Source organism: Micromys minutus (assembly GCF_963924665.1).
Source record: "Micromys minutus genome assembly, chromosome: X".
Lineage (NCBI taxonomy): Eukaryota > Metazoa > Chordata > Mammalia > Rodentia > Muridae > Micromys > Micromys minutus.
Genome location: NC_137970.1, coordinates 90453191 through 90465350, shown reverse-complemented (window position 1 = coordinate 90465350; position 12160 = coordinate 90453191).

Here is a 12160-nt window from a genome sequence, read left to right as displayed (position 1 = left end):
ACCTAAAGAAATAGAAGCAGTCATCAAAAGCCTCCCAACCCAAAAAAGCCCAGTTCCAGATGTGTTCAGTGCAGAATTCTATCAGACATTTATTGATGACCTAATACCAATATTCTCCAAACTATTCCACAAAATAGAGTCAGATGGAACACTACCTAACTCATTTTTCAAGGCCACAATAACCCTCGTTCCTAAAACATACAAAGACCCTACGAAGAAAGAGAACTTCAGACCAATCTCACTTATGAACACTGATGCAAAAATACTCAACAAAATCCTTCCAAACTTAATCCAAAACACATCAAAAGGATCATTGATCAAGTAGGCTTCATCCCTGGGATGCAGGGATGGTTTAATATTCGGAAATCCATCAACATAATCCACCATATAAAGAAACTCAAAGAAACAAACCACATGGTCATCTCACTAGATGCTGAGAAAGCATTTGACAATATTCAACATCCCTTCATGTTAAACGTCTTCAAAAGAACAGGAATTTAACGCCCATACCTAAACATAATAAAAGCAATATACAGCAAACCGATAGCCAACATCAAACTTAACGGTGAGAAAATTGAAGCAATCCCACTAAAGTCAGGGACTAGACAAGGCTGCCCACTCTCCCAGTAACTATTCAACATAGTACTGGAAGTCCTGGCTGGAGCAATTAGACAGCAAAAGGAAATCAAAGGGATACAAACTGAAAGAAAGAAGTAAAAACATTACTGTTTGCAGATGACATGATAGTGTATTTAAATGACCCCAAAAATTCCACCAGAGAACTCCTACAGCTGATAAACAAGTTCATCAAAGTAGCTGGATATAAGATTAACGCAAACAAATCAGTAGCCTTCCTCTACACAAAGGACAAACATGAAGAGAAAGAAATTTGAGAAAAGATACCCTTCACAATAGTCACAAATAATATGAAATACCTTGGTGTGACTCTCACCAAGCAAGTGAAGGACCTGCATGACAAGAACTTCACATCTCTGAAGAATGAAATCAAGAAAGATCTCAGAAAATGAATGGCAAGATCTCCCATGCTCATGGATTGGAAGGATCAACATTGTAAAAATGGCCATCTTACCAAAAGAAGTCTACAGAATCAATGCAATCCCCATCAAAATTCCAACCCACTTCTTCATAGAGTTGGAAAGAGCAATGTCCAATTTCTTCTGGAATAACATAAGACCTAGAATAGGGAAATCCATCCTCAACAATAAGAAAACATCTGAGTAATGACGACTCCTGACCTCAAGCTATATTACCAGGCAATTGTGTTAAAATCTGCATGGTACTGGTACAGAGAGATAGGCACTTCGATCAATGGAATTAAATAGAAGACCCAGAAATGAGCCCTCACATACATGGTCACCTGATTTTTGACAAAGGAGCAGTAAACATTCAATGGAAAAAGGACAGCCTATTCAACAAATGGTGCTGGTCCAACTGGCACTCTGCATGCAGAAGAATGAAAATAGACCCTTTCTTATCTCCTTGTACAAAGCTCAAGTATAAGTGGATCAAAGATCTCCACATTAAACCAGATACACTGAAACTATTAGAAGAGGAAGTAGGGAAAACATTAGAACACATAGGCACAGGAGAAAATTTCCTGAACAGAACACCAATGGCTCGTGCTCTAAGGTCAAATATTGTCAAATGGGACTTAATGAGATTGCAAAGTTTCTCTAAGGCTAAGGACACTGTCAAGAAAACAAAATGGCAGCCAACAGATTGGGAAAAGACCTTTACCAATCCCACATCTGATAGAGGCCTAATATCCAAGGTATACAAAGAACTCAAGAAGTTAGACACCAGAGAATCAAACAACCATATTAAAAATGGGGTACAGAGCTAAACAAAAAGTTCTCAATTGAGGAATATGGAATGGCTGAGAAGCATCTAAGGAAGTGCTCGACATCATTAACCATCAGGGAAATGCAAATGAAAACAACCCTGAGATTCTATCTCACACCAGTCAGAATGGCGAAGATCAAAAATTCAGATGACAGCAGATTCTGGCGAGGTTGTGGAGAAAGAGGAGCACTTCTCCACTGTTGGTGGGGTTGTAAACTGGTACAACCACTCTGGAAATAAGTCTGGCAGTTCCTCCGAAATTTGGACATAGAAGACCCAGTTTTCCACTTCTGGGCATATACCCCAGAGACGCTCCAACCTACAGCAAAGACACATGCACCACGATGTTCATAGCAGCCCTATTTATAATAGCCAGAAGCTGGAAAGAATCCAGATGTCCTTCAGTAGATGAATGGATACAAAAATTGTGGTATATTTACACAATGGATTACTACTCAGCCATCAGAAACAATGAGTTCATGAAACTCTTAAGAAAATGAATACATCTAGAGAATATCATCCTGAGTGAGTTAATCCAGTCACAAAAGAACAGACATAATATGCAGTCACTGATAATTGCATACTAACCTCAGAAAGCTCTGAACACCCCAGAAACCACTCACAGACTATATGAAGTTCAAGAAAAACAAAGGATAAAAAAAAAGAAAATGAAAAACCATTATGCTTAATTTTTATACACCAAGAAAACTTTGACTATTTCCAGGTTACATCGTGTTTTACATGTACTTTATGCTTATTGTAACTACTAAGATTTTAATGCATACTATCAAACCTTAAAAAATCAAGTACTGACAAAAATGTATTTATATACTTTTATGCAAAAATGCTTTTAAAATCTGTACATTTATCTCTGTTTTTTAAAATAAAGTTGTTCAATAAAAAAAACAACTACCCCAAAAGACCCCCCCAAAAAAGTAAAAGAAAAAAAAAAGGAAAGGAGACACAAGTAGTAGCTTTTTCTTTCTTTCTTTCTTTCTTTCTTTCTTTCTTTCTTTCTTTCTTCCTTTCATTTTTTTTTAACTAGGTGGCTTAATTTTTTTTCCCATTTTGATTTTTCTTAGAGTGTAATAAAGATGTCTCATCCTCTGTTCACTATTATTTAATTACATTTTGTGAAGTTTTGTTTTTGTGCCTTAGATTTTAATGGCTGAGTTCTGTTTCTCCCCAAATTTGTGTTTCTTTAATAATAAAGTTGAATAATATGTTTAGTGGCCATTTGTATTGTCTTCCAAATTGCTTATTCATATTCTTTTTTTTATTTTGACACAGGATCTTATATAGCTGCAAATTTAACTATGTAACTGTGGATGACCTTGAATTTTGGATCCTACTACCTCTAATTCCCAAGTGCTGACTGAGATTACACCTGTACCACAGCATCTGGCTTTATATGTTAGTGGAGATGAAACTCATGACCATGAGAATAATGGACTAAACCTCTGAAACTGTAAGCCAGCCCCAATGAAATGTTTTTTTTTTATGAGAATTACCGTGATGATTATGGTGTCACTTCATAGCACTAGAAACCCTAAAACAGGAACATTCAGAAATTATTGGCGATCCTTTCCTAAGACCAAGTGGGAAACATGGTGGCACACAGGCAAACATGGTGCTGGAGAAGAACCTTAGACTTCTACATCTTGATCCACAGGCAGTAGGAAGTGATCTGATTCCCTTCCTCCAACAAGACCGTACCTACTCCAACAAAGTCACACCTCCTAATAGTGCTATTCCCTATGAACTCATGAGGAACATTTTATTCAAACTACCATACTATGTTAGCATCCTATCACTGAACCACATCCCCAGGTCCACTTGTTTTTTTTTTTTTTTTTTTTATTGTGGATTGAAACCAGGACCTCACATATGCTAAGCAAGCACCCTACTCTGGAACTATATATATATATCCTGCTATACTCTACTCATTTTCTTACTGAGAAATGTCATCTTATTGATTTGTATGAACCCCTATTAGAGTTTATCTAAAGTTCTAAAGTTTTGGGCTTTTTCATGTTAAAAATATGTGATCAATTAAACCCTCAAATTTTGTGCAAATGCATAGTCAGTTGTTCCAATATTATTCTCTCAGCATTTCCAAAAAAACATTAAAATAAGACTTGTTTTGGAACAGGGACTTACTATGAAGTACAGCTGGCCCAGAACTTGGCATCCTCTTGCCTCAGCCTTTTGAGTAGAATAAAGGTCTGCACCACCATATCTGCCATCAGTTTTACATGTTTATTTTTTCCTAATAAACTTCAGAATCACTTTGTCAAGTTTAAAAAATTTACATTGAAATTTTTATCGGGATTAACTTAAAATAATAGGCATTTGGGAGAGAAATTTCATCTTTATGAGTAACATAAAAAAGGTTCACATATCCCTTTATCCTAGACTTTGTTGTTTTTAAATCTTCCAATAAATAGCTTTCTAACCTTGCCCATACCTACTGCTTTTTGTCCAGGATCTTGGCATTTTTTCCTTCTGTTTTTTTTTTTTTTTTTTTTTTTTTTTTTTTTTTCAAGAAAGCGTTTTTCAGTGTATCCCTGGCTGTCCTAGAACTCACTATGTAGACCAGGCTGGCTTGGAACTCACAGGGATCCACCTGCCTCTGCCTCCTGAGTGCTGAGATTAAAGATGTACACCACCACACCTGGTTCAAGACTAATCATTTTAGAGGCCTTATTTTATTTCATCTTATTTTACTTTGTTAAAGAATTAAATGGCTTCTCAGGTGGCACCAGGACTAGAATTAGAATTGCCTGTCCTAGTCAGTGCAATGATGGTCTCTAGTAATGAGAAGGACTTCACTTTCCTGGAGGGTGGGAGGGACAGCCAGCCAGAGATTATGAAGTTAATCTTCAATCACTTCTGGTCCCCGGGTCTGGTTAACCAGAAAGTGAAGTGCTGAGTTAGGAATAAAGGTCAGGGAGATCATTACTGCTTGTGATACAGAAGCATGCAATGGGATAGTTGAAACTAATGGTAGAAAAATAAATCCAGTCATTCGAAAGTCCAATGAGGCAAACAGTCCTTCTAAGATAGTGTTTCTCGTCTTTTGCATTGTATGTACCATCAATTATTTTAAAGACTTAGTTTTATTATTTTTAATTATACATAGATGTATGTATGCATGTGTGTGGGCATGTTTACATTGAGTGCAGGTGCCTGTAGAGGCCAGAGGTGCCAGAGGTGGAGTTACACAGGTGTGAGTGGTCTGTTGTGGGTATTGAGAACTGAACTCACATCCCCTGGAAGAGCAGCCAGTAAACCAATGCACCATCTTTCCAGGTCTCAGTCAATTTTTTGTTGTTGAGGGGGAGTGCCTATGTATAGTAGGATATTTAATAGTATTCCTAGACATTGCCTGTTAGGTGCTGTTAGCAACTCTTTAGCAACTCCTCCACTCAGTTATAGCAACAGAAAGTGTTTCTGGGCATTGCCAAATGTCCAGTGGCCGGTGAAATCACCTCTAGTTAAGAACCGCTGCTCCAAGATCTAACGCTGTGGTCTTCAACCTTCCTAATGCTCTGACACTTTGTGCTGACCCCCAACCATAAAATTATTTCCATTGCTACTTCATACTTGTAAACTTGCTACTGTTAGGAGTTGTAATGTAAATATCTAGTCTTAGGTCACTCCTGAGAAAGGGCCATTCAACACCCTGCCCCCCAAAGTGATTACAACCTACATGTTGAGAACTATTGATCTAAAGTAACACTCACTCCTGAGAAAAACCATGGAAGTGAGCACTCCAGATCAACTAGGAGGATGTCAGTGTGAAGGATGTAGCAATTTAGAGTTAGTTGGCTTCCTGGAAAGGGGAAGTGCAAGGAACCCCACCCCCACCTCAGCCACATCCTGGTAGCCTGGTGGGTGGTGGCCTAACCAATGTCCCAGGGATGTGTCATGATCACAGCAGGAGGGGAAAGACACTGACTAAAGGGCTGGTTTTCTCATAGCCCTATGGAAGAAATATTTCCTGCAGAGCTTGGGGCAGGCAGTGGTGGGGTGGGGCCAAGGTCTAAAGGCATTACTCATATAGAAATTGTAGGTCATTGTTGAAAGGGGACACTATAGTCAGAACTACCTCAAGACCTAGTGGAAGGCATTGTTCAAACCCTGTTGATTTGTCCCAGTTACAGAAGATGTGGGGACTTGTTCAAATGCCATTAGGTATAATTGGCTTGGAGTTATGGAGCAGTTGTGGGGCTGCATTCTGCTGGACAATGGAAGTTGAGTAGAACACACAACATAGGAATATAGGAGTGTTCCTGGAGAGAGGAAAGAACTGAGGAATGGGAACAATGTGGCTCAGCAACGTTCAGAGACAGGCTAGTGATTCACCAGAAAGGGAAGGAGAAGATGTACCCCAACCATATGCTCACAACCCAAGGTTGGTTATTATATATCTACAAACAAGTTTGTTTGGGCTGGGTTGCTTCTAAAATGCTTGTAATACAGAGAAATAACCTGGATGTGGTACCTCATGTTCATAACCACAGAAGGAAGATTTCTATTGATTTGAGCCAGCATTAGCTACATAGCAAGGCCCTTTATCTATTAAAAAATTGATAGGAAAGAATAGACAGTGGGAAATGGGAAGGGGGTGTCTGAAAACCTTCCCTGGTTCAAATCAAGGGAGCCATAGAATAGTTATGTGAGAATTGCCAGGGTAATATGAACAAGAGGCCTACTTCATTCAATGTAAGAAGACTGCTCAGGAGAGTTTTCTCTCCCAAACAGCTGCTGTATCTTTCACCTAGTGGAAGGAAGCCAGGGTAAGTTCCAGTAAGCAGTGAGGCAGGTAGAAGCCTGTGCAAGCAAAGGAAAGACACCTGGCTTCTGTTCAGCTAGGATGTGTGGTGCTGGTTGGTAACAGCCAATATTTGTATGTTTGCTGGTACACACACACACACACACACACACACACACACACACATACACACAAACATGAAATTATATGACTAAATAGGCAAAGAACTTCATGATCTGGTGAAAGTAAGGGAAGCCATGAGTGATTTATGTACTATCAAAAGTCAAAACGGCCCAATCTTCCCCTCATGGATCATTCCATTTAAAATGCAGTGGTTAAGACCAGACAGTGAGGGTATGATGACTGTCAAAATTCTCTTAAGCTTTAGGGACAAGATTAGAGTTATAGCTCACACATAATGTATCAATTTTGTATATGTAGCAGGCACCACATTTGTGAGTGTGTGTGTGTGTGTGTACAAGCAGGGTTTATATTTGGTAGGTACAACTATTACATAAGTTACTGTGAAGGGCAGAATACAGCCTTAGATGATGCCAGTTCCTTGAATACCTTACACCTTTTGAGTCTTTCATTGGTCTTGAGCTACATCAGTAACTTTGAGTTACTTCACTAACCAGTGAGCTTTAGAGAGTTGTCTCTAGCACTCCCATCTCACAATTCCTGGAATTATGAGCACATAGTACCATGCTTGGCTTTTTATATGGGTCCTGAGGTTCTAAACTCAGGTTGTTGTGTTTGCAAGGCCTAAGGATCATTCCTCTATTGCCCACAGACATTATTTTCTACATATTATACACGATAACTTATTGAGCCTTTAGGGGTATGGGTAAAATTAACACCTCCGTTTTACAGGCAAGGTTATATAGGCGTAGAAGGATTAAATAATGTATTCAGTGGAAAGTTGGAAATTCCGACACAGCTATCCTATACAGAATGCCAAAATCTTCAAATGAAAGAGTCCAGTCAAAGCCGAGGGTAGTGGAGGTTTGAGGGTGAATATCCTTAAGTGCTCCACATCAATCAAACCGTGTCATCTGGAATCAGGGTTTTAATGAAACCTATCCAGAAGCTATGGTGGTGATTGACAGTTCCAATTAGAAATGAGAAGACTCACAAGTTTAACCTGCTGGGAGAGTTGAAATTTTTTCTCCCAAATACTGTATTTCCAAGGCTAAAACTCCGTAGAGAATGTTGTGATATATAATGTGTATGTGTGTGCCTGTGTGTTACTTTTATTTTGCACATCCTAAGCAGTGGTGATTGTATTTAAAGACCAGACTTCACATTGCAATTCAAATGAAGTTAAAATTTTTCCATTTCCTGTTTAAAGTTGTGCCTGTGTTTATTTAGCACATAGAAGCTAGTTCTTTCCCAGTCCTGGATCTTTGTCCACACCCTGTCTCTGCTGTGAAGCCTCAGCTTTAATCTAGACTGGCTCTGCTTCCTGGAGCACACACCACTGGTTTACTGTTTCATCAGACTGCAATACGATATCTGTTTTACAGAAATGATATTCCCCATCTCCTTCAACTCCAACCTTGCTGAGAGCTATGATCTCTGTCCACATCATTTTTTTTTTCTCATTACAACGGGCTCCAAGGGAGCCAGATCAGTTTCTATAACTTTTTTTTTTCGCTTGAGACTATTCAAGTGATTATTCTGTGCCAGGTTCTGAGGAAATACATGAAACTTTTGGGCACAAATTTCACACCAGTGAAAAATTAGAAGAGGGAATTACTCTGTTTTTTCCTGGAAAGTTACAGAAGATCAATGTAAGACATCATAGGAAGGAGTACAGAATAGTTGGAAATGTGGAAGCAGGATACCTTGGCATCTGATTTCATGTAAGCTGGGGTCTATTCCTTGATCATTTGTGTATTACCTTCCATGTAACATGTAGGGATTCTATGGATAACTGAGCCCGATATGAAACAGAGGAAGAACTGAAGCTGTGAGGACACAGATGCAAATTGTTTTAGAGGAAACTGCCTGAACTATATTTTAGGAGACCTACTAAAGCCACACAACTGACCCCACACTGAAAAGGACTCACACACTTCTCCCAGCAACGAGGGAGTAAAATGTCTGCTCTCACTGTTATCACTTCCAACTGTTAGGGAGTTCCAGTGAGGTGGGAGGTATGACTAGAAAACAAAGGCTACATAGAGAAACCTTGTCTCAAAAAGCTTCCTCCCAAAAAAAGATTAGAAAGGAGGATTATAAGATATTAAATGGAGGAAACCCAAAGTACCCACTGAATCTTATTAAAGGTCATAAAGGAACCCACCAAGGTGCCGCAAAATTGTTTCTCTAGATTAGTAATGAACAATCTAAAAATGAAACAAAGAAGATAATTTCCCATTCAACGGCATAGAAATTTTATAAAACCGAGAAACCAAAGAATGAAATAAAAACATAAATGAAAGACTTAGACTTAAAAACTACAGAAGAATTAAGAAGGCATTGTTGCTCTTGCAGAGGACCTGCTTTCCATTCTTACCACCCACATAGGGGCTCCCAACCATCTTTAACTTCAGCCCCAGTGCATCAAGTGCAACCTTCTTGACCTCCAAGGCAGTAGGAGGAACATGGTACATAGACATACATGGGATAAAAATACTCATGCATATAAAATAAATAAATCAAAACTTTTAAAATGATATAACACCGTTGAAAGAGTTGAGATTAAGATAACTGGAAAAACATTTTAAATATCAAGTGTTCATGTAGTCTTAATGTTTTAAGATGGCCATACTCTTATATAGAGTTATAACAACTTCTGCCACAATTCCCACTGCCCTTTTCTCTTTTTACAGAAATAAATAAGCTTATCCTAATATTCATGCAGCAGGAACAGAACAGCTTTTGAAATCTTGAAAATGAGCAAAATTAAAGAGCTCATACTTTCAAATTTCAAAACTTACAACACAGGGAAAGGAATTAAGAGTGTGCACCCATGTATGTGGACACACACACAGAGGTAGGGAGAGATGGGGTATTAAAAAAAGACACAAAGTTACTTCATACTGACTCATCCTGAAATTCTGTACTGTGGTGTAAATCAAGATGTGGGTCATACCTAGTGAAGTGTTCTATAGCTGTCAGTATTCAGCTGTCTCCAAAATTGCCACTGGCAGGCTGAAACAAGAATGTTGCTTAAACCCAGGCATTTAGGACCAGCTCAAGTGGACTAGCAATAGGGGACATATGTTCCAATAATATATGTGAGATAGAATATTCTAGTAAAAATGTATTTTTAAAAACCAACCTTGCAACTCAACAACAATTAAAAGACAGAAAACCTGATTTTATCCTATTAATATGGAAACTCAATGTCCTTCTAGAGAGACGAGAAGACTGGTCTGTATCCACATGAAATCCTCAACTTTGTCAGCTATCAGGGGAATTCAAATATAGACCTCAAGTAGACACCACAGCAATCTTACTGGGATGACAACCAAAGAGGCAAATAATAGTGCTGGGGAAGTTAGGAGAACCTGGAACCCAGTGCACTGCCCAAGGGAACACAAAGTGATGTAGCTGCTGTAGGAAAGTTTGGGTAGTCCTTCAAAGGTTAAGATTGCCATGTGATCCAATAATTCCATTTGCGCATCTATGCCTAAGAAGATTGAAAATACACCCACGCGAGCACCTGGAATCTCTTGTTCAGATTAACAGTGTTCTTAAGAGCTCTGTAATGCAAATAACCCAAATGTCCAAGAGTAGATAAAAGACAGTATATTTATCTGAAAGAATATTATTCGGGCATGGAAGGGAATGGATTAAGGAGTGATATATGCTATATGGATGAGCTATGGAGATGGACACCTTGTGCTATATGAAGTAAGCCAGGCACAAAAAGATATGTTCTATGTTTCCAATAGGTAAATCTATAGAGATGGAGAACAGATTAATGGCTGCTTGGTGCTGGGGGTTGAATGGTGGGGATAGGGGAGGAGTTGCTAATGCATATGGGTCTCTTGTGGGTGAGAAACTGTTCTAAAATTGAGATGATGCTTGCCAAACTCTGTGAATGTACTAAGACATTAACTGAATGGTATACTTCAAACAAATGAATGAATATGGTTTGTGAATTGTATCTTAATCAAAAGGGAAACTCAGAAAGTAACTGGAGAAGTTTTCAAATGACACACACACAGGAAAAGTTCTTGAAGAATTTAGCTTCAGTTTCCATTCGGATTTGGATAAACAGACATACATATTCCTCAGAGTGACCTTTATATGTTTAGGGATTAGGAAAGTCAACTAGATAAACAAAGTGTACTCTTACTGACTAATTCTCAGGGTAGTCTGGGCACAGATTTACTCCCCACTTTTTGTTCTTTTCATTTCCCTTCCTTTGTCTTTCCATAGCTGAAGTATTATGTTTTTAGAACAAAGTGGACTGGTTTAATGCTCAGTGATATATTTAATACTCAACAGACCAAAGCCCAAGTTTCAGGATGGACATGCATGCGCATGCATACACACACACACACACACACACACACACACACAAACACAGAGGGGGGAGAGAAGATAGGGGAGGAGAAAAGAGCCAGAGTGGGAGAGATATTAAATAAAACTCAACCCTTCACTTCAGGTAAACCAGTATTTATACTAAAAAGACTGAGTCCTTATGATGACTTGTGTAGTTTATCAGCTAATGAGTCATCCTGAGATCTATGGTGTGTTGGTCATGGTTCAAAGGCTGTTGCTAACACTACTTTCTTTTTCATTAAAAAGAAAATGTTTATGCTACTTGTCCACAGAGCCAAACCATATAAATAATGTAATAATAACAATTCCATATATAGGCATGATGCCATCTGTGGTGTGCTACTGTGAAACTCTGCATGCAATGAGCTATTTTATCTATGCTTTTGATACTGTTAAAAAGTTCTCTATACCCAGGGTTTAACCTGAATTACTGAAGGGTTTGAGACTCCTTCATAGATACAAATGCAGTTCAAGCTTGTCGTTGTTAAATCTGTTGCTACACTAATCCAAGACACGCTCAAGTAACCACCAAGTTCTCTCACAGTGTTTGCTAATTTTGCAACTGGAGAAAAGAATGACCACTACAGTCACCCCTCCGGCTCCCTTGACACCTTTGAAGCTGCATAAGATATAGAGACTCTAGATTCTTCAAGGATGTTTTGTTCAGCTTCATGGACGTCCCCAAAGAGCAAGCTTAGGCAACAAATCTCTCCAGCTGTATAAGGGAGAGAACAGCCCTGATGCTGAGCGCCCTTGGGTTAAATGGCAAGCAGTAAGGCTGGTGGTGTTTCTAGGAAACCCTTTTTTTCCCTCCAAGTTTTCCTGTTAAAGCATGGTTCTGTGTTTGGTTTTATTTTCTTAAACTTGGTTTTAACTCCTGATAGGCAGCAATTTAAATTCTTTCCCCAATTATCCGTGTCCTGTGGGTTATTAAAAATGTTTTCTTGACCAAGGATTTATATGATGATTAACCCCAAATTCAAAGAATCATTTCCTTCA